The 18,646-nt window shown below is 45.2% G+C and overlaps 1 protein-coding gene, 4 non-coding genes and 1 pseudogene across 6 annotated transcripts in view; all 6 read right to left on the bottom strand.

Annotated features, from left to right (window-relative positions):
- Window positions 1-561, bottom strand: part of cnp-1-2 (C-type natriuretic peptide variant 2) — an 11,113-nt gene extending 10,552 nt beyond the window's left edge. The window contains exon 1 of the mRNA XM_090184988.1: window positions 427-561. The gene's annotated coding sequence lies outside the window, so the exon portion shown is untranslated. The remainder of the gene's footprint in view (window positions 1-426) is intronic.
- LOC110534400 (condensin complex subunit 1-like) overlaps window positions 1-18,646 on the bottom strand; it is a 20,452-nt pseudogene extending 1,806 nt beyond the window's left edge. The window contains exons 1-29 of the transcript XR_016483604.1: window positions 18,547-18,646; window positions 18,369-18,444; window positions 18,199-18,257; window positions 17,966-18,072; window positions 17,254-17,395; window positions 16,988-17,119; window positions 16,708-16,833; window positions 16,384-16,520; window positions 16,063-16,236; window positions 15,264-15,398; window positions 15,097-15,180; window positions 14,128-14,484; window positions 13,309-13,523; window positions 12,994-13,168; window positions 12,297-12,381; window positions 11,997-12,133; window positions 10,551-10,668; window positions 8,055-8,131; window positions 7,841-7,966; window positions 7,721-7,808; window positions 7,462-7,615; window positions 6,851-6,959; window positions 6,645-6,765; window positions 6,404-6,554; window positions 4,640-4,801; window positions 1,186-1,280; window positions 788-872; window positions 427-594; window positions 17-183 (exon numbers count right to left, since the gene is read on the bottom strand). The product of XR_016483604.1 is annotated as a condensin complex subunit 1-like (transcript). The remainder of the gene's footprint in view (window positions 1-16; window positions 184-426; window positions 595-787; window positions 873-1,185; window positions 1,281-4,639; window positions 4,802-6,403; window positions 6,555-6,644; window positions 6,766-6,850; window positions 6,960-7,461; window positions 7,616-7,720; window positions 7,809-7,840; window positions 7,967-8,054; window positions 8,132-10,550; window positions 10,669-11,996; window positions 12,134-12,296; window positions 12,382-12,993; window positions 13,169-13,308; window positions 13,524-14,127; window positions 14,485-15,096; window positions 15,181-15,263; window positions 15,399-16,062; window positions 16,237-16,383; window positions 16,521-16,707; window positions 16,834-16,987; window positions 17,120-17,253; window positions 17,396-17,965; window positions 18,073-18,198; window positions 18,258-18,368; window positions 18,445-18,546) is intronic.
- Window positions 11,643-11,931, bottom strand: LOC118944184 (small nucleolar RNA U85). The gene has a single exon (XR_005039497.2). It is a non-coding gene; the product is annotated as a small nucleolar RNA U85 (small nucleolar RNA).
- On the bottom strand, window positions 14,762-15,054 carry LOC118944180 (small nucleolar RNA U85). The gene has a single exon (XR_005039493.2). It is a non-coding gene; the product is annotated as a small nucleolar RNA U85 (small nucleolar RNA).
- Window positions 15,659-15,959, bottom strand: LOC118944182 (small nucleolar RNA U85). Its single transcript, XR_005039495.2, has one exon. It is a non-coding gene; the product is annotated as a small nucleolar RNA U85 (small nucleolar RNA).
- LOC118944183 (small nucleolar RNA U85) lies at window positions 17,578-17,886 on the bottom strand. The gene has a single exon (XR_005039496.2). It is a non-coding gene; the product is annotated as a small nucleolar RNA U85 (small nucleolar RNA).

Genomic DNA, 18,646 nt, shown 5'->3' with positions numbered 1-18,646 from the left:
TTGTGTGCGCACTCACCTCTCTTGGGCCTGCCACCCTGTCCCTTGTTGGGTAGTGGCGTATGAGTGGTGTTCTGGCTGGGCCCAGCTCCCTCTGGCTGGTTCTTCTCCATCTCAGGGCTCTCTACATTCTCCAGCCCCCGTGTGTGGCTCCGTCAGATGCTTCTCAAACTCCTCCACCTGGACCTGGGGACAGAGAGAATAATCAGAATAAGACCCGGCATGTGTATTCATTTAGGGGCACAGTCAAGAAATCAGTCTAGATAGTCAGAGTCAGGATAATGCATAGTCTCTCACTTGTCCCAAGTTTATTGTTATGGATATCTGAATTGGGGGGGGGGGGGGGGGGGGGGCGGCTAAGGGCTTTGTGGTTTGAACAACTGAAAAACTATTCTGTCAGTCAATACATACGACCACTGTCATCTGTACCTTGAGCTGTGGCTTGGCTCCTCGGCGTAGCTTAGCAGTGATGGAGAGGAGAGGCTGGTAGACTGTCTCAGTCAGCTTGTCACTAACACTCCCAACACTCCTGGAGCCTCTTCAGCCCTCGCTCACACAGACGACAGACACGGCCAGCTCACACCACTGACGCTCAGTCTGGGAGAGAGAATTGAAGAGAAGTGGGGGGAAATTTGATTATTCACTTACAACAGTCTTTCAAGAAGAGGAAATCTGATTTCTTCAAATGTCAGGTCATTCTAAAACCATGGCCTCGCTGATTCACTGTCTGTTGCTTAATCGAAAAGTGAGAGGAAGAGGAGATGGGAAAAGCGAGGGGAAGACGGGCTGCTCACTTGTCTGTTCTGAAGCGCTGACACAGCTTCTCCCCCAGAGACTCAGTCTGTCTCTCCTTAGTGATGTAGGAAAACAGCTGCCTGAAAACAGAGACAAAGAGGGAAGCATTCAAATAAGGCATTAAAACACCACTCACATATTAGCATCCCATTTCCATGTTATTCAGCACAACAGGTTTCAAACCAGAGTCACGATGTGACCCCAGCATGCCAAATCATCCAGTGTGTAACGCCTGGGAGAGAACACAGTGGGCGACAGACACACAGGTTAAGTAGCCCTCACATTATTAAAGCCGCCGCTCGCCGGTATTTGAATAACAGAACAATGACTCCCTGCAAGACACACTACACACAGTGAGAGCAGAAGAGGCACACAGCTCAGTGTGGACACCACTCCATGATGGTGTGGAAGTCTTCCTCGTTCATGGCTCTCTCTGGGTCTGACAGTCTGCTGATGATGTCTGGGAGCAGGTTGTAGATGGCATTGTCCTGGGAGGAGAGGCCACTGTCTGGTTTCCAACATTGGAGGATCCATTACACTCAGTCTATGTAAAAAGGTCCCCAATACACAGATTTTGTGCATTCAGACCACTTAACTTCACACATTGTTACGTTACAGCCTTATTCCAAATTTGATGAAATTGAAAATTAAATCAAATCTACACACAATACCCAATAACGACAAAGCAAAAACCACTTTAGAAATGTTTCCTAATTTAAATGTATTAAAAATAAAAAACCTGAAATATGACATTTTACATAAGTGTTCAAACCCTTTACTCAGTACTTTGTTGAAACACCTTTGGCAGCGATGACAGCCTTGAATTTTCTTGGGTATGATGCAACAAGCTTGGCACACCTGTATTTGGGGAGTGTCTCCCATTCTTCTCTGCAGATTCTCTCAAACTCAGGTTGTATGGGGAGCGTTGCTGCACAGCTATTTTCATGTCTCTCCAGAGAGTCTTTGATTGGGTTCAAGTCCGGCCTCCGGCTGGGCCACTCAAGGACATTGAAACTTGTCCCGAGCAGGTTTTCGTCAAGGATCTCCACTAGAGGTCGACCAATGAATCGGAATGGCTGATTAATTAGGGCCGATTTCAAATTTTCATAATCTGTAATCGGTACTTTTGCACACCGATTGTGGCTGATTAAAAATAAAAAAATGTAACACCTTTATTTAACTAGGCAATCAGTTAAGAACACATTCTTAGTTTCAATGACAGCCTAGAAACGGTGGGTTAACTGCCTTGTTCAGGGGCAGAACGACAGATTTTTACCTAGTCAACTTGGGGATTCGTTTTTGCAACCTTCCGGTTACTAGTCCAACGCTCTAACCACCTGGCTTAGATTGCACTCCACGAGGAGCCTGCGTGGCAGGCTGACTACCTGTTACGTGTGGGCAGCAAGAAGCCACGGTAAGTTGCTAGCTAGCATTAAACTGATCTTATAAAAAACAAAAACATAAATTACTAGTTAACTACACATAGTTGATGATATTACTAGTTTATCTAGCGTGTCCTGCGTTGCATATAATCGATGCGGTGCCTGTTAATTTCTCATCGAATCACAGCCTACTTCAAACGGGTGATGATTTAACAAGCGCATTTGCGAAAAAAGCACAGTCGTTGCACCAATGTGTACCTAACAATAAACATCAATGCCTTTCTTTAAAATCAATACACAAGTATATATTTTTAAACCTGCACATTTATTACCTGCTAACATGAATTTGTTAACTAGGGAAATTGAGTCTCTACTCTTGCGTTCCATGCAGCAGTTTGGGCCACCTGGCTCGTTGTGAACTGTGTGAAGTCCATCTATTCCTAACAAAGACCGGAATTAAATTGCCAGAATTGTACATTATGACATAACATTGAAGGTTGTACAATGTAAGAGCAATATTTAGACTTAGGGTTGCCATCCGTTAGATAAAATACAGAACGGTTCCGTATTTCACTGAAAGAATAAATGTTTTGTTTTTGAAATGATAGTTTTCGGATCTGACCATATTAATGACCAAAGGCTCATTTTTGTGTGTTATGTTATAATTAAGTCTATGATTTGATAGAGCAGTCCGAGTGATGATAGGCAGCAGCAGGCTCGTAAGCATTCATTCAAACAGCACTTGTGCGTTTGCCAGCAGCTCTTCGCTGTGCTTCAAGCATTGAGCTGTTTATGACTTCAAGCCTATTGACTCCCGAGATTAGGCTTGTGTAACAGATGTGAAATGGCTAGCTAGTTAGCGGGGTGCGCGCTAATAGTGTTTCAAACGTCACTCGCTCTGAGACTTGGAGTAGTTGTTCCCCTTGCTCTGCAAGGGCCACAGCTTTTGTGGAGCGATGGGTAACGATGCTTTGAGGGTGGCTGTTGTCAATGTGTTCCTGGTTCGAGCCCAGGTAGGGGCGAGGAGAGGGACGGAAGCTATACTGTTACACTGGCAATACTAAAGTGCCTATAAGAACATCCAATAGTCAAAGGTATATGAAATACAAACGGTAGAGAGAAATAGTCCTATAATAACCTCAACCTAAAACTTCTTACCTGGGAATATTGAAGACTCATGTTTTCATATCTTCTCATGTTCTGAGCAAGGAACTTAAACGTTAGCTTTTTTTTTTTTTTTTTTTTACATGTCACATACTGCACTTGTACTTTCTTCTCCAACACTTTGTTTTTGCATTATTTAAACGTTTCATTATTTATTTGAGGCTAAATTGATTTGATTGGTGTTTTAGATTAAGCTAAAATGAATAAAAAAAAAAGTGTTCATTCAGTATTGTTGTAATTGTCATTATTACAACCAAATAAAATATTTTTTTTTAACGTCCGATTATTCGGTATCGGCTTTTTTTGGTCCTCCAATAAATCGGTATTGAAAAATAATAAATCGGTCGACCTCTAATCTCCACAATGCTCTGTTCATCTTTCCCTCTATCCTTACTAGTCTCCCAGTCCCTGCCGCTGACAAATATTCCCACAGCATGATGCTGCCACCATGCTTCACCGTAGGGATGGTGCCAGGTTTCCTCCAGATGTGACGCTTGCATTCATGCAAAAGAGTTCAAGCTTGGTTTCAGACCACAGAATATTGTTTTTTCATGGTCAAGAGTTCTTTAGGTGCCATTTAGCAAACTCCAAGCAGGCTGTCATGTGCTTTTTACTGAGGAGTGGCTTCCGTCTGGCCACTCTACCATAAAGGCCTGATTGGTGGAGTGCTGGTTGTCCTTCTGGAAGGTTCTCTCATCTCCACAGAGGAACTCTGGAGCTCTGTCAGAGTGACCATTGGGTTCTTGGTCACCTCCCCCGATTGCTCAGTTTGGCCGGGTGGCCAGCTCTAGGAAAAGTGTTGGTGGTTCCAATCTTCTTACATTTAAGAATGGAGGCCACTGTGTTCCTGGGGACCTTCAATGCCGCAGACATTTTTTGGTACCCTTCCCCAGATCTGTGCCTCGACACAATCCTGTCTCTGTGCTCTACGGACAATTCCTTCGACCTCATGGCTTGGTGTTTGCTCTGACATGCAGATGTGTGCCTTTCCAAATTATGTCCAATCAATTGAATTTACCACAGGTGGTCTCCAATCAAGTTGTAGAAACATCAAGGCTGATCAATGGAAACAGGATGCACATGAGCTCAATTTCAAGTCTCAGTAAAGGGTCTGAATACTTGTCTAAAAACCTGTTTTTGCCTTGTCATTATGGAGTATAGTGTGTAGATTGGATTAAATAAAAATAAAAACATTTTAGAATAAGGCTGCAACGAAACAAATTGTGGAAAAGTCAAGGGGCTGAATACTTCCCGAAGGCATTGTATCAAATAGACATGCCTGGAATTAACGCTGTGTGTACCTTGGCGAGCTCGTTGAAGAAGTTGAGTGCGAGGCTGGTGATGTGTGTCTGGGGGTCGATGAGCAGTACAGCCACCTCACTGACCTGACCTTTGACCTTCAACACTAGCTGGGTCATAAGTCACTGCAGTCTGCCTCACCGCCAGGTATCTTGTCACTCAGCCTGGTCAGGGGAGACATGTTATATGATGAAACAATATTTAAAAATGGCATGCAGATTTCTTCTCTAATCAGGAACAGCTGGGATACCATGAAAGAGAGAGACTGGCCAATCAATGACATGACAGATTAAGCAATCGATTACCTGGGTGAGAATACGACCAGCCATACACTGGACATGGAGGCGTCGATGCCAAGTTGCCAATACCCCTGACCATAATCCTCTGCAGTCATTTCAGATGTACGTGTGGGAGGTAGAGGGCCTCTACTCTGAGGGAGCACCAAGACAAAAGGCTGCAGTGTCTCCCCTGGCCTCCATTGTTCTAAACAGGGGAATTAACCACACACACTGGGAAGGGATGAGGCCAGGTGAAAAAATAATGAGCAACTTCACCTCCAGTGGATTAGAATGTTTTGCAGAGGAACTGGACTCGCCGGGTGTGTGGTCTGCTATACAGTAGATGGTCATAAGCCACAGCTTCAGTATAATTAACTAGGCATGTAAAACAGTGCATTACCATTAGGGTAAAACAAAACATGTTTAATACCCTTATCAGTCCTCTCCCAGGGAGGGCTGTCTGTCTTTGAGGAGACCCAACACAATGGAGGTGTGGGGGAGACAATTACTGACCGCTACAAAACACTTACCATGAGGAAAAACCTGGGGATTAGTGTTCATAGTGGAAAGCCTGGAAAACACTATTCATCTGAAACACCTCAAACGTAAGAATAACCAAGCATCATAATTAGCACTATACAAAGACAAACAGAACTAGTGGAATGAAGAGATAACGAATTGTAATTAAACTTTCAATGGGGGAGGGCGTATGGCTTCAGTGCATCTCAATGTGGGAAGAACAACCAGCAATCATCATTAAGCTTTCTTCAATTAAGTCCCCATCCTTCCTACAGAGTATAACCTATGGCATCACCTGAAATGATCTCCTTTCTCCCTCCGATCTACTCATTGTATAATTATACCACCAACAAGTAGTTCTGGACACAATCAGAACCTTCAAGTTGTTCTAGACCTTACAGAAAGTTTTTTTTTCTGTTCTGAACATATGGAAATAAGTTTTCTGGTTCAGTAGATTGCAGCAGCAGGACGGGGGCGTCTGAAGGAACATTAGCAGACAACCAGATATGGAACGAGCTTGTAGCCCTCAGCCATCCTCATCTAGTGGCCATGTTTACCTAAATTAAAAAAAGACAATTCATAGTACAAACAGCTGGGTAATTAAATAACGATGTGCTTGTTTGCTCCTTCCATATTCTAAATTATAATTTCTATTAACTGCTTGGTTCATATTTAGTCACTGAATGACAGTGGTTTGTGGGGGTTCACACCTGGTACAGAGGCTCTGGGTCCAGGTGTTTGGATTAGCTGGTACAGAGGTTCTGGGTCCAGGTGTTTGGATTAGCTGGTACAAAGGTTCTGGGTACAGGTGTTTGGATTAGCTGGTACAAAGGTTCTGGGTACAGGTGTTTGGATTAGCTGGTACAGAGGTTCTGGGTCCAGGTGTTTGGATTAGCTGGTACAGAGGTTCTGGGTACAGGTGTTTGGATTAGCTGGTACAAAGGTTCTGGGTACAGGTGTTTGGATTACCTGGTATAGAGGTTCTGGGTCCAGGATGTTGGGGAAGCGGACGGTGAGGTCTCCCAGGCCGATGATGGCGTTGACCCTGATGAAGGGCAGAGAGGAATGCTCCAGCACCGGGAACAGGAGACAGATGTGCTCCTCACACACTGACAGAGAGGGAACAGAGGTTGACAAAGAGAGACACACCACAGCCACGCAAAGGAAAATTACAGAAAAACAAAGGTAGTCTGGGGTGTAGTCTGACCTGATCATCATGTACTGTGAGAGGGCCAGGCAGGCAGCTGTCGTGAGCTGGTGGTGGCAGTATCTCCCTGGGGAACTACACACCCTCACCAGCAGGGGCAGGAACGAGCACAACAGGTTCTCATCTGGGGGGGAAGGGATGTGGTTTAAGGCAATTAAATCACACCAGGAAAAATGTACTTGGTTTTGAAAAAGTTAGGCCTTTCTTACCAGCCAGCAGCTCAGTCTCACAGATCTTCCTGATCAGCTCTGCCTCAAGTGTCCTCAGCAGAAGCACCCATCAACCCAAGTTCTTCCTCCACAGAACTGTCATTGGCCACTTGCTGTGGGAAACATGGATCATGAAAGTTGATTAAGAACTCCCTGTTCATGTCTAGTCTACTGGAAAGTTAGAGCGATTTAATCGAATGGAGTAATTAGGAAAAAGTTAACTGTTGTACTTAGCCCCCTGATGGGAAGAATCATCAAGACCTGTCAATCACTGTGTTGCATGACCAAAATTAAACTCATCAAGCTTTTCCCAGGGAGAAAAGTTACTGATTGGCAAGACAATCCTACTCACCAGGAGACTCACGTGGCCTCTTCACTAATCAACATCCTGTTCTGATAACATTTGGTTTATGAAACGCAATGACAATCAATTTGACACGAATAGTAAAAGCTCCTTAAACTCAGAACACGTGTATAAACGCAGCAGTCTCATTACCACTAGGTTTGTAGTATCCTAATCTCATGATTGACCATTATGTAAATTATTGCCATCATTGGGTTGTATAAAAATACTGGACATCAAACATTGTGTTCGCATTCCATGTCCAGACTGACCTTGGCCTTACGGGAGGGCGCCTTCTCTTCTGTCTCTCATCTCCCGCAGCTCAGAGCTGACGCTGCGCTCCAGGTGGGACACCTGCCAGAACGCCACGCAGCCACACAGAGACAGCAGCTGGGCCAGAGACACGCAGCTCACCACAGGGACTAGAGGGACAGGAATGGACTGGAGAATGAGCTATTCATACTTACTTTGAGAAGTTGTTTTACCACAGTGCACCAACTTTCTAAATAAATAAATCACTGTCTCACCTTATTCTCCCTGCTCCTCAGGGTCCTGAGATGCACCAGGAAACTGGCTGACATCCTTGTTTGCTAACATCTCCCCGCCCTCTGCGATCTAGTCCAAGACGAGTAGACGAGAGCAGCGACGGGTAGACGAGAGCAGCGCTGGAGGAGGCGGGAGCAGAGCTGGTCTGGGGACTCGGACAGGAAGTACAGCAGACGGACAAGCTTGCTTCATGAAGCTCTGCCAATGAGGGTCCGCCATCACCACACCTGGGGCAGGACTAGACACAGTCAGGGGCAAAGACACTACATTCTCCCACTCAAGAGATGATGTGTGGGTGTGTACACACACACTCACCTTCAGCGATGGCCTGTGTGAGGCAGGTAAAGAGCTGGTTGTCCTGAGGCAGTCTGAATGGAGCTCATTTGGATTGCTGGTGAGGGACAAATCAATCACTTTACACACTTTAAACATTCAAACGTCTAGTCACCTGGTAGATTGTTTCGTCTAGGCTGTTGGTCAACAGATATTTCTTTAGTCGAGCAGTTGCAAATATCTTTATTTTTTCATGATGCACAAGTCTGATTCCCACCAGTCTCAGTGGACTAATCCATTGCAGATGCCACAGGGAAGGCACAGTACATCACTAAGACATGAGCTACAGAAATTGTAAATGGTTAGACAAAGGAGCTGATCGTGGACTACAGGAAAAAGCGTCCCGAACAGCCCCCCATTAACATCAACGGGGCTGTAGCGGAGCGTCCCGAACAGGCCCCCATTAACATCAACGGGGCTGTAGCGGAGCGGGTCGAGAGCTTCAAGTTCCTTGGCGTCCACATCACCAACAAACTATCATGGTCCACACACCAAGACAGTCGTGAAGAGGGCACGACAAAACCTTCTCCCCCTTAGGAGACTGAAAACATTTGACATGGTACCCCAGATCCTCAAAAAGTTCTACAGCTGCACCGTCGAGATCATCCTGACCGGTTGCATCACTGCCAAGTATGGCAACTGCTCGGCATCTGACCTTAAGGCGCTACAGAGGTTAGGGGGAACGGCCCAGTACATTACTGGAGCCAAACTTCCTGCCATCCAGGACCTCTATACCAGACAGAGTCAGAGGAAAGACCATGAAATTGTCAGAGACTCCAGTCACCCAAGTTATAGACTTCTCTCTGCTACCGCACGGCAAGCAGTACCGGAGCACCAAATCTAGGACCAAAAGGCTCCTCATCAGCTTCTACCCCCAAGCTATAAGACTGCTGAACAATCAATAAAATCAACCCCCCCCCCTTTTGTTCACTGCTACTACTCGTTTATCTATGCATAGTCACTTCACCCCTACTTACATGTACAAATTACCTCAACCTGTAACCCCACACACTGACTCGGTAATGGTACCTGTATACCCTGTATATAGCCTCGTTATTGTTATTCTTACGATGTTACTTTGAATATATATATATATTTTTTAACTTTAGTCCATTTGGTAAATATTTTTCTTAACTCTTCTTGAACTGCACTGTTGGTTAAGGGCCTATAAGTAAGCATTTCACAGTAAGGTCTACACTGTTGGTTAAGGGCCTATAAGTAAGCATTTCACAGTAAGGTCTACACTGTTGGTTAAGGGCCTATAAGTAAGCATTTCACAGTAAGGTCTACACTTGTTGTAGTCGGCGCATGTGACAAATAAAGTTTGATTTGATTTATTTTGTAAGAAAATGGTGCAACACTAATAAATACAATATTTTATAACAAATGCGTTCTCACGCGATGGATAGCGGGAGAAGGCGCTGTCCGCGGTTCTGAAACGTAATCTCCAGTGCGCCGTTGAATTGGCACCTTTCCCTTTATGTTGCAATGTGCATAACAGTGAAGTTAACCAGCATATTGGTGTTGAGAACATTGCGGCAGAAGCAGAGTAAGGAGAAGAGAAAACAGCCCTTGAGGAAACCAATTAAGATATAACCCATAGCGTAACTTAAAACATGCCTGGCATCATAAATCATCCACAGAAATCCTGTTTGTTGCCAGTTGGAATCAGTATGCTATTAAAGACTCCACGAGCACCAAGCCTCACACAACCAGAATGTCAGATAAAGCAATTTCACAAATGTGGCTGCTTTTAAAACTTTGCTATGCTGTATTAAAAGCTTTAGATTTTTGTTAGAATAGACTCTGGTATTACTTACAATTTAGCGTTGTTTATACGGTTCCAAACAGGTAGAAAACACAAATCTAACAGGACTGGGAAGATACGCAGCCATTATGGGTGGTCACAGGTCCACACACTACGGAACCAGGCCCAGCAAATCACAATTTTTTTTCCTCACAATTAAAAACCGAAATATTGCTCAGCATCCCACCTTCCCCTCAGACGATCCCACAGGTAAAGAAGCTGGATGTGGAGGTCCTGGGCTGGCGTGATAACATATGGTCTGCAGTTGTGAGGCCAGTTGGATGTACTGCCAAATCCTCTAAAACAACGTTGGAGGCGGCTTATGGTAGATAAATTAACATTCAAAACTCTGGTGGACATTCCTGCATTCAGCATGCCAATTACACGCTTCCTCAAAACAAGTTTTCGCTTATGGACATTTGTGGGTTTATTATTTCAGCTCATGAAAAAAGGACCAACATTTTACATGTTTATATTTTTGTTCAGTATAGTTGATTTTATTCAAACACATAGGGTGTGATATACACACATTTTTAGAATACACTACTTTAAATTTTAACCAATTGATTGGTCGAAAGAACAGGCAACTTTTGGTCAACCAAGAGTTTATTTTTAGTCTGGGACAGCCCTAGACCTCTAGAAAGTCTAGGCCGGGAATCTACGTGTGGGGTCTTACATGGTCAGTGATGTTACAGATGGTGATAAGAGTCTCTGGCCAGTAGGAAGTCTTCAGTAAAATTCTCTCCCAGAGCACAGTGTCCAGGTTAGAGGACCACCTCCCTCGCCGCTCTACACAGAGAAACACACAATCACATTAGTCTACACCCTGAACACAACCTAAAAATGCCACATCTAATACAAGAACGTGCATACAAACATGCTATTACACACAGTGTGTGGTGCACAAATGAGGTTCCTGGCAGTATGTAAATTCACTGCTATGTCTACACACAAAGTAGTAAACTACGTCATTTACATTATGCTTAGGCTCCAGATTAATCAATCATCTCGTCGGTGCTCGGCCCTCCGCAGAACACACACATGGTCCCAGTCTGAGGGATAACGTGTGTGTGTGGGAGGGAGGGTTAGAGGATGTGAGGGGAGGATTAAACAGGTTATGAATGCTGCCTGTGTGGCAGTATTGTCCAGTACAGTGTGGGTGGACTACAGATAGTCTCAGTCCCCCCCAGCAGTGACTGTCTTTCAATCTTTGAAGGAGACCGAATGTGTGTTTACAACGCTTGTTCATTGAAAACCCTGGCGGTGGGCCCAGATTTATATGTGGTCGTGACTTCGACTCAATGCAGAGAAGTCAGTGTACTCTGCTGTACTCCTATTCAGAGACTAAAGGCGCTAGCATGCTTCAGTTCGGCTAGCCAAATGAGTGTGATTGCACTCCCTTAAAAGACATTCACCTGAACAAGAAAAAAGCATCAATAGTACTGTTTGTCCATTTTGAGACGCCGTAGCCAGTACACTTCCCCAAAATAGTCTGAATTAATCTAAAATAACATCAAAATTAATGACCGATTTCCTGAGTTTATGCTGAGGATATCCTTTTGTTTTTGCATCTAAGGAACCGTTTACCATACGTCAATAAGGGAACTGTCATTGGGAGGTTAAGTGCAAAACTTAACTTGGATCAGAGTCTCATATTAAACAAAGATTAAGATCAATGTATTGGTCAATTGCCCACAAGGTCCAACTGAAATGTTACTTCCGCTTTAAACCCAACCCCTCCGAAAGACACATACAGGTGTAGAAGCCCTCAGATTAACAAAATAAGAGCTCATGGACTCCTGAATATGGAGGAGAGGTGGGTTTCTCCCTGCCTCAGATTAACAGTCACACTGTCAGCACCCTCCCACTGTTCTCGATCGTGTTGCTTCAGCGGGAGAAAAATGTGGGTGGGGCCAAGTCACTGTAGGCCAGCCTTTACAGCAGAGCAGCCAATCACCGCTACACTGCCAAGATTACCGGCCAATCAAGACAAGGGAAAACCCAACCCCCTCGTTCAATTGGCTCGCATTCGCCTTGGTCTCATCATTGGGCAAGAAGTCAAAGGGGACTTAAAGACAGGTGTGGAGTTAGAACTTGTGTTTGTGTGTGGGCCTTACTGTGCAGCCATTCCCAGAAGCAGCACTGCTGCTCGTCTGTGCAGGCTGGAGGTCTCTCGTTTGCCAGTGAACCTCTCCCACAAAACCTGAACCACCGTGGACTGCAGGCTGCTGCCACCACCAAAAAACTCCAGGACCTGGGACGACACGAGAGAGGTGGTGTTGGAACAGATTAGATTAGAGAGAGAACGGGGTTAATTATTGATGACAGGATGGATAGAGTAATCAGTAAAGAGTAAGGGCTAACTCAATCACTGGGTAGTACTGATTACAGGATTGATAGCGAGTTTCTCTTATTACCATCTCCTCCAGACACTGGATTGTCCCCAGAGAGGCATCCACCATCAGTTCAGACAGACTGTCCACTAGAGTCTGAGCTTTAGCCCTGAGAGGGAGAAAGTCAGGCACCAGAGCAGAGCCCATTGGAGGTTGATGAAGTCGCTCCAAGACATTGTTCTTAGATCAATCGCACAATTTCCCACCTCAACTTCCACCTCGAGTCTGCATCTCTTTCAGCAGCAATGTACTGGTGAGAGCAAGATTAACAAATTCACAGCAGAAAATGTAACACAGGGTGTGTTCACACAGGCAGTCCAATTCTGATAGATATTTTTGCACTAATTGGTCTTTTGACCAATCACAAATCGTTTCACAATTTCAGAGCTGATCCAATCAGTCAATAGACCAATTAGTGAAAATAAGATCAGAATTGGGCTGCATGTCTAAACACAACCTGAGTTGAAACCTCTTGGGGGAGATGGCTGAGGTGCTGGAATGAAGATTGCAGGTTCCCACGAAGGCTGTTTCAGCAGACAAGACAGTTCCATTTACTCTCTATACCATTTTAATGTCACCAGCACTGCTTCGCAGTTTCACATGGGAAGACATTACCATTTCAAAAGTAACTTAACCATCTGCAATTGGTAGTGGGATCGAGGGACCTGAGGGGGTTGATAGAAGGTGCCTGTGGCAACAGTTTGAAGGTGTGACAGCGTACCTGGTGGTGTCTCCCTGGGGGTTGAGGTAGAGGCGTCTGTAGGCCTGCACCACAGCATCTTTAATGGCAGCGCCAGTAGACCAGACCAGAGGCAGCATCTTCCTCACGCCAGTCAGAGAGTTCGCCACACTGAACTCGCATACTGTCACACAGAACTGCACCGCCTCCTGGACCACTGAGACACATTCATTCCTCAATACCCCACACATTACATTGTCTCAGAACACATGCATGGAGTCATTGGGGTGAGATGTTGACTGTGCAGGTGATAAGGTATGGTAATGCGGGTGTAGGTAAGATGAGGTGTGTTTGTACCTGAGGTAGTCTTCCAGTAGAGCATGGTGTTGATGACAGCGATGGCTCTCTCCACCTGCAGGGCAAAGCTCTCAGTGTCTTTCAGATACTGCAACAGCATCTCCTGTTTCTTCAGCTCACTCTCCTCCACCCCTTCCATCCCCCCCATTCCCTGCTCCCTCCTTCTAGGGGGTGGAAGGCAGGTCCCCTCTGACCTCAGGAGTCCTGGTCAGGACCTGGGGAGGAACAGAGGTGTCAGATTAGAAAAATGTTCTCCTGAGAGCAGATGTGAACATCTTAACTCTTGCCAGTGTGAGTACACATTGTTTCCAGTCCACATGATTGAACAAAATAGTGGTCTAAAATGAGGACCAGTGTTAGTTCAGGTGTTAGAGCTAGGTTTGGGTGATTCACCAGTAGAAAACATTATCACCCACTCCATCAGTAATGATGTCATCTAGAACTACACCTACTACACCACTGAAAGCCCCACAGCACTAGATTGCCCTTAATTACATTTTGATTGGTTATATAATACTCTTATTCTAGCACTGATTTCACCACTTGTTTTTGAAAGCTTGGTACTGAATAATTTGTTTAATCGATATTACATTTTTGATTGAGTGATTACGACTCTTTTAGCAGAGTGCTGGTTAGTTCTGAATAGTTTACTTACTAGACTTGTATTATGCTGTTCTTTCAAAGTGCACTTACTGTAAGTCGGTTCTAGATAAGAGCATTCACTAAATTACCAAACATTTTCAGAATGCTAACTTTCTATCTCCTACACTTAACCAATACACGTTCTTGGTGATGTGATTGACAGACAGAGTTCAGTACCTTTGAAGAGCAGGGCCAGTGTGTCCAAGAGAGTCTCGGGGGTGAGAGTGGTCAGAGACGAGAACATCTCAGACTCTAGGAACCGGCTGTGTGCTCGCACACACAGACGCACTGCATTCCTGACACACAAACAATCAGTTATGTGATGACTGAAGAGTTCAGCTTGGAATCTCACTTCTATAAACAGTTGATCCTGATTTGTTACAAATCTAGTCCCCTGGGCAGAGTGTTTCAAAAGTTATCCATCTGATCTAGACTATCAGATAGCATTAAATTGATAGAAATAGAATGAATAGAACACGAGGAGCAGCTCAGGCACCATAGCGGCCCACAGCTCAGAGGCCTTGATCACTGCCACTGGACGGAGACACCAAAGGAATATGGTTAAATGGGAAATCAACACTAAAATCATTTTGCATCATGATGATGTGGCTGGTGACACTGCTTCTTGAAAGTCCAATAATTTCAAAACTTAACTATTGACATGCAAAACATTTTGGGACTGTATCAGTGGATTAAGGGAGAGAAAAAAAATGAAAGAATTTGAGCGGAGTGTCCCTATAATAATAAATATAGTTTGGACAAAAGAGGCAGAGGAGATCAGAATGAACAGATTATATTTCTATTGTTACAAAGCCCTCAGATTAACAAAGAAGAGCGCTCAAGACCAACTGAATATTGAGAAGTTCTCCCTGCCTCACACATACAGACAAACACACATCAGTCACACTGTCAGCACCCTCCCACTATTCTCTACAGTGTTTCTTTAACGGGAGAAACATGTGGGTGGGGCCAAGTCACTGTAGGCCGGCCCTTACAGCAGAGCAGCCAATCTCCACTACACTGCCAAGATTACCGGCCAATCGAGACGAGAGATCCCAACCCTCTTTCAGTTGGCTCGCATTCGCCTTGGTCTCATCATTGGGCATTATATAAAAGATAATATAAAAGGTGGTGTGTATAATTTACCAGGTGCGTTTTCCTGCAGTCTCTAAGCTCTCAGAGTTTATCCGTCTCCTTCTCCAGGGGTTTCTTCAGGTCAGCACTGCTCAACTACAGATGAAAAAAACAATTGTAAGACACTTTGTTGTGTGTATGTACTTCACAGTAGTGGTTGTTCGAGTGTGTGCGCGCACCTTGCAGCTGTAGGGGTTGTGCGCGATGAAGGCAGCCAGTAGCTGGATGGCACTCTTGACCACATTGATGGATTTGTCCATCAGCCTTCCCACTGCCAACCCCATCACTTCACTGTACCTGTTCAGGGGCAGAGCCTGGGGAGAGAAATCACAGAGGACATGAGGACCGCTCAGTAATCCCAGAGGAAGTGATTATCGCCTAGTCTCCTTTCCTTCAAAAACTGAACTGCTTTTTGCTGTAAATAAAATCATACAAATAATTTCTACGGGCTTGAGAGAATGACAATCAAATGGGGATCTGATGTTGAGGGACAATTCACTTCAAACCAGTACAGGAGTGTTAGTGACTTTACTGATGTTGAGGCCACTGCATAGCTGTCACTAAGATTTCTGAATGCCCTCAGATTACCAAAGGAAGAAGTCATAGCCATAGCAAAGGCCATCAACGAAGAGTTGTGTCCCCTTGCCAACTGAAACATATTCTCTCAGAAACACTTTCAGCAGCTTTCATCCTTCCTTCTCCCATGTCTCTGGGATGGGCAGAGGGTGAGAAGGGCTGCTAGTTTACTATAGGTGGGCCCTTACAGCAGAGCAGCCAATCTTCGCCACACTGCCAAGATTACCCACCAATCGGGAGGAACGAGCACAATCTCTCAGCCTGATTGGCTCATACTTGCCATGATCTCATCACTGGGTATAAGTGAATACACGATAGTGCATGTAGTATCTGGAACTGCTTCATACATCCACATAGTTGTTTGGGATACGCTTTTAGAGACACGTAAGCACACACACTCACACCTTGCTGTTGACGATGCGTGTAGACCTGCAGCACCCGGGCCCTGACGTAGGAATGTGTGTCGTGGAGGTGCTCCTGCAGTGTGTCCATGAAGCGGTCCCTGTCAGCTCTGCCAGACTCATCCAGTCCATCTACACTCAGGACCCTGACTAGAACCTCTGCCAACACTTCAAACTAGGGCTCTGCAGGCACAGAGAGAAGGTTTGAACCTTCAATAATGATAAATTAGTAAGGACATAATGAATGATCAAAAGAAGCACAATTTCAAGGGAAAAAGTCGTACTAGCAATCTGATGTTTGTGATTATGGTGTGCGAGTTACCTCGCCCTCCAGATGTGTGAGTAACACACTGATGTTGGGGATCATGGTGTCGGGGACCAGGGTGCCCAGTTCAGACAGGAAGCTGGATAAGGCCTCGACCCCTGTCTGGCCAGCTCCTCACTAGACTTCTGACGGATCTCTTTGAGAGAGTGAGTCAGTATAGAGAACAGGGCATCAGAACAGAGACGTCATACACATTCCAACTCAAGTCGCTAATATGTTTCTCTCAACACTTTATAAACAGGGACAAAAAGAACATGACACGGGTAACAAAGACATTCAAGCAGAAAATGATACACCGATACAAAAAGTAATCTCTTCAACTGACCTCATGACCTCTCCTACAATACCCGTGACTCCATACTCAGTGCTCCACAGACACCGCCAGGGCACACACTGACGACAGCTGCTCAAAGTGCTGCAGCAGCTGGATTACCTTCACACTGGCACCTGTGGATGGAGAAAGAGAGGACATCAGTACAACGCTTCACTTGAACACCATACCACTAATACAAAGGCAGTGGAGCAGTAACATTTGCATGCATCAGTATAGGTTCTATGGAGCTGTCTAATAACAGTGGTTTGGGGGTGTTGAGTTACTGACCCAGAAGGTGGTTGTATTTCTTGACCTGCACCCCCAGCAGGTGAATGATGGCATCTCTGGTGGGCTTGTTCTTCACGTGGCTGATGGTTGGGTTCTCCAGGAGCTTATAGCAACAGCATGTCACACAGCTGAGGACATAAAGTATACTGTAAGTCCTGTAGACTGCTGCTCATCGTTCACTATGTTCTCTACCTAGAGTGAAACTCCACAAACCCATGTTTCCTCCAGCCCCACACACTCATCCACAGTCTGCCCCTCTCATCTGATGAACTCCTCCTCAACCAAAGAGAGGCTCCAAACGGAGTGGATGTCCAGCTGAAGGAGCTGGGTTAGAGCCTGCAGCACCATCTCCCTCTCAGAGTCACACTGTAGTAGACCTTCTCCTGCAGCCTTCCCCTTCTTACTGCCCTGAGGGAGTCGACAGAAAGTTCACTTCAAACTGTCAACACAGTACAGGACTCAGGAGGGTTGAGATTCTAGAAAGACTGAATGGGTACACTGAACTATCCTTATGCAGTTAGTGTGACTCCTTGTTGAGGAGACCACTATCTATGCATAGCAGTCACAAAGATCTGGGTGTGGTTTTTGAATGCCCTCAGATTACCAAAGGAAAATGTCATAGCCATAGCAAAGGCCATCAACGAAGAGTTGTGTCTCCTTGCCAACTGAAACATATTCTCTCACACTCAGACAAACACTTTCAGCAGCTTTCGTCCTGCCTTCTCCCATGTCTCTGGGATGGGCAGAGGATAAGGAGGACTGCTAGTTTACTATAGGTGGGCCCTTACAGCAGAGCAGCCAATCTTCGCCACACTGCCAAGATTACCCACCAATCGGGAGGAAGGTGCGCACACTCTCAGCCTGATTGGCTCATACTTGCCATTATCTCATCACTTGGCATTAGTGGATGTATTAATTGACTATAGAGCATGCTATAAGACCACATATTCAAATATGACTGGGTGCAGAAGGACCTACCTTACTGGGTGCAGTGATGATACTCTGCCTGTAAGAGTCACTCTCCAGGATTTCTGTGAGTGAGGCGTTGAGGAGGGAGGGCAGGGAGACGGCCAGGCCACCCACCACTAACAGAGAAAACAATGAAATACGGATGAGAACGTCGGCTGAATAGTGAGCACTAGCAGGCACTGGTATGCCATCATGTGAATAAATTGAAAGACATTTCAACACACACCATCACAAACACTGACCTTGTATGAGTAACTCCAGGGTGTCCTCTTTCACACGCATGTCCACTTTATGGCAGTGCCTGTGACATACAATAGAATGCAACATGGGTCAGAACCTGAGAAATTACATCATAGTTGAGGCAAGTTTAAGAAAGAAAAACAAAATAATTTGGGTAGATGTAGCTACTCACTGCAGCACAGTGTAACCAGTGCCGAAGTGTTCCAGGATGCACAATGGACCCTGGCTTCTTAGTGTAGCCTTGAAACCTGGAAAATATATAGAATAGTAAAGGAGTTGAGTTGTTTGGTCAGATTTCAGGAGGACAATATTCTAACCATTGTAAGTCTAACAAACTATGGGATATTTACTGTTGAGATGGGAAGGCAGTTTAGGGGAGACGGCATCCTGAACCACGTACTGGTTAATGACCCCAGTCTTCACCAGGTCACCCACAGTCGTCTGACGACA

The sequence above is a fragment of the Oncorhynchus mykiss genome, chromosome 2 (genome assembly GCF_057628025.1).
Source record: "Oncorhynchus mykiss isolate SJ-2025 chromosome 2, ASM5762802v1, whole genome shotgun sequence".
NCBI classification, from domain to species: Eukaryota; Metazoa; Chordata; class Actinopteri; order Salmoniformes; family Salmonidae; genus Oncorhynchus; species Oncorhynchus mykiss.
The sequence above is the reverse complement of the archived record's forward strand: the minus strand, read 5'-3'. Positions and strand labels throughout refer to the sequence as shown.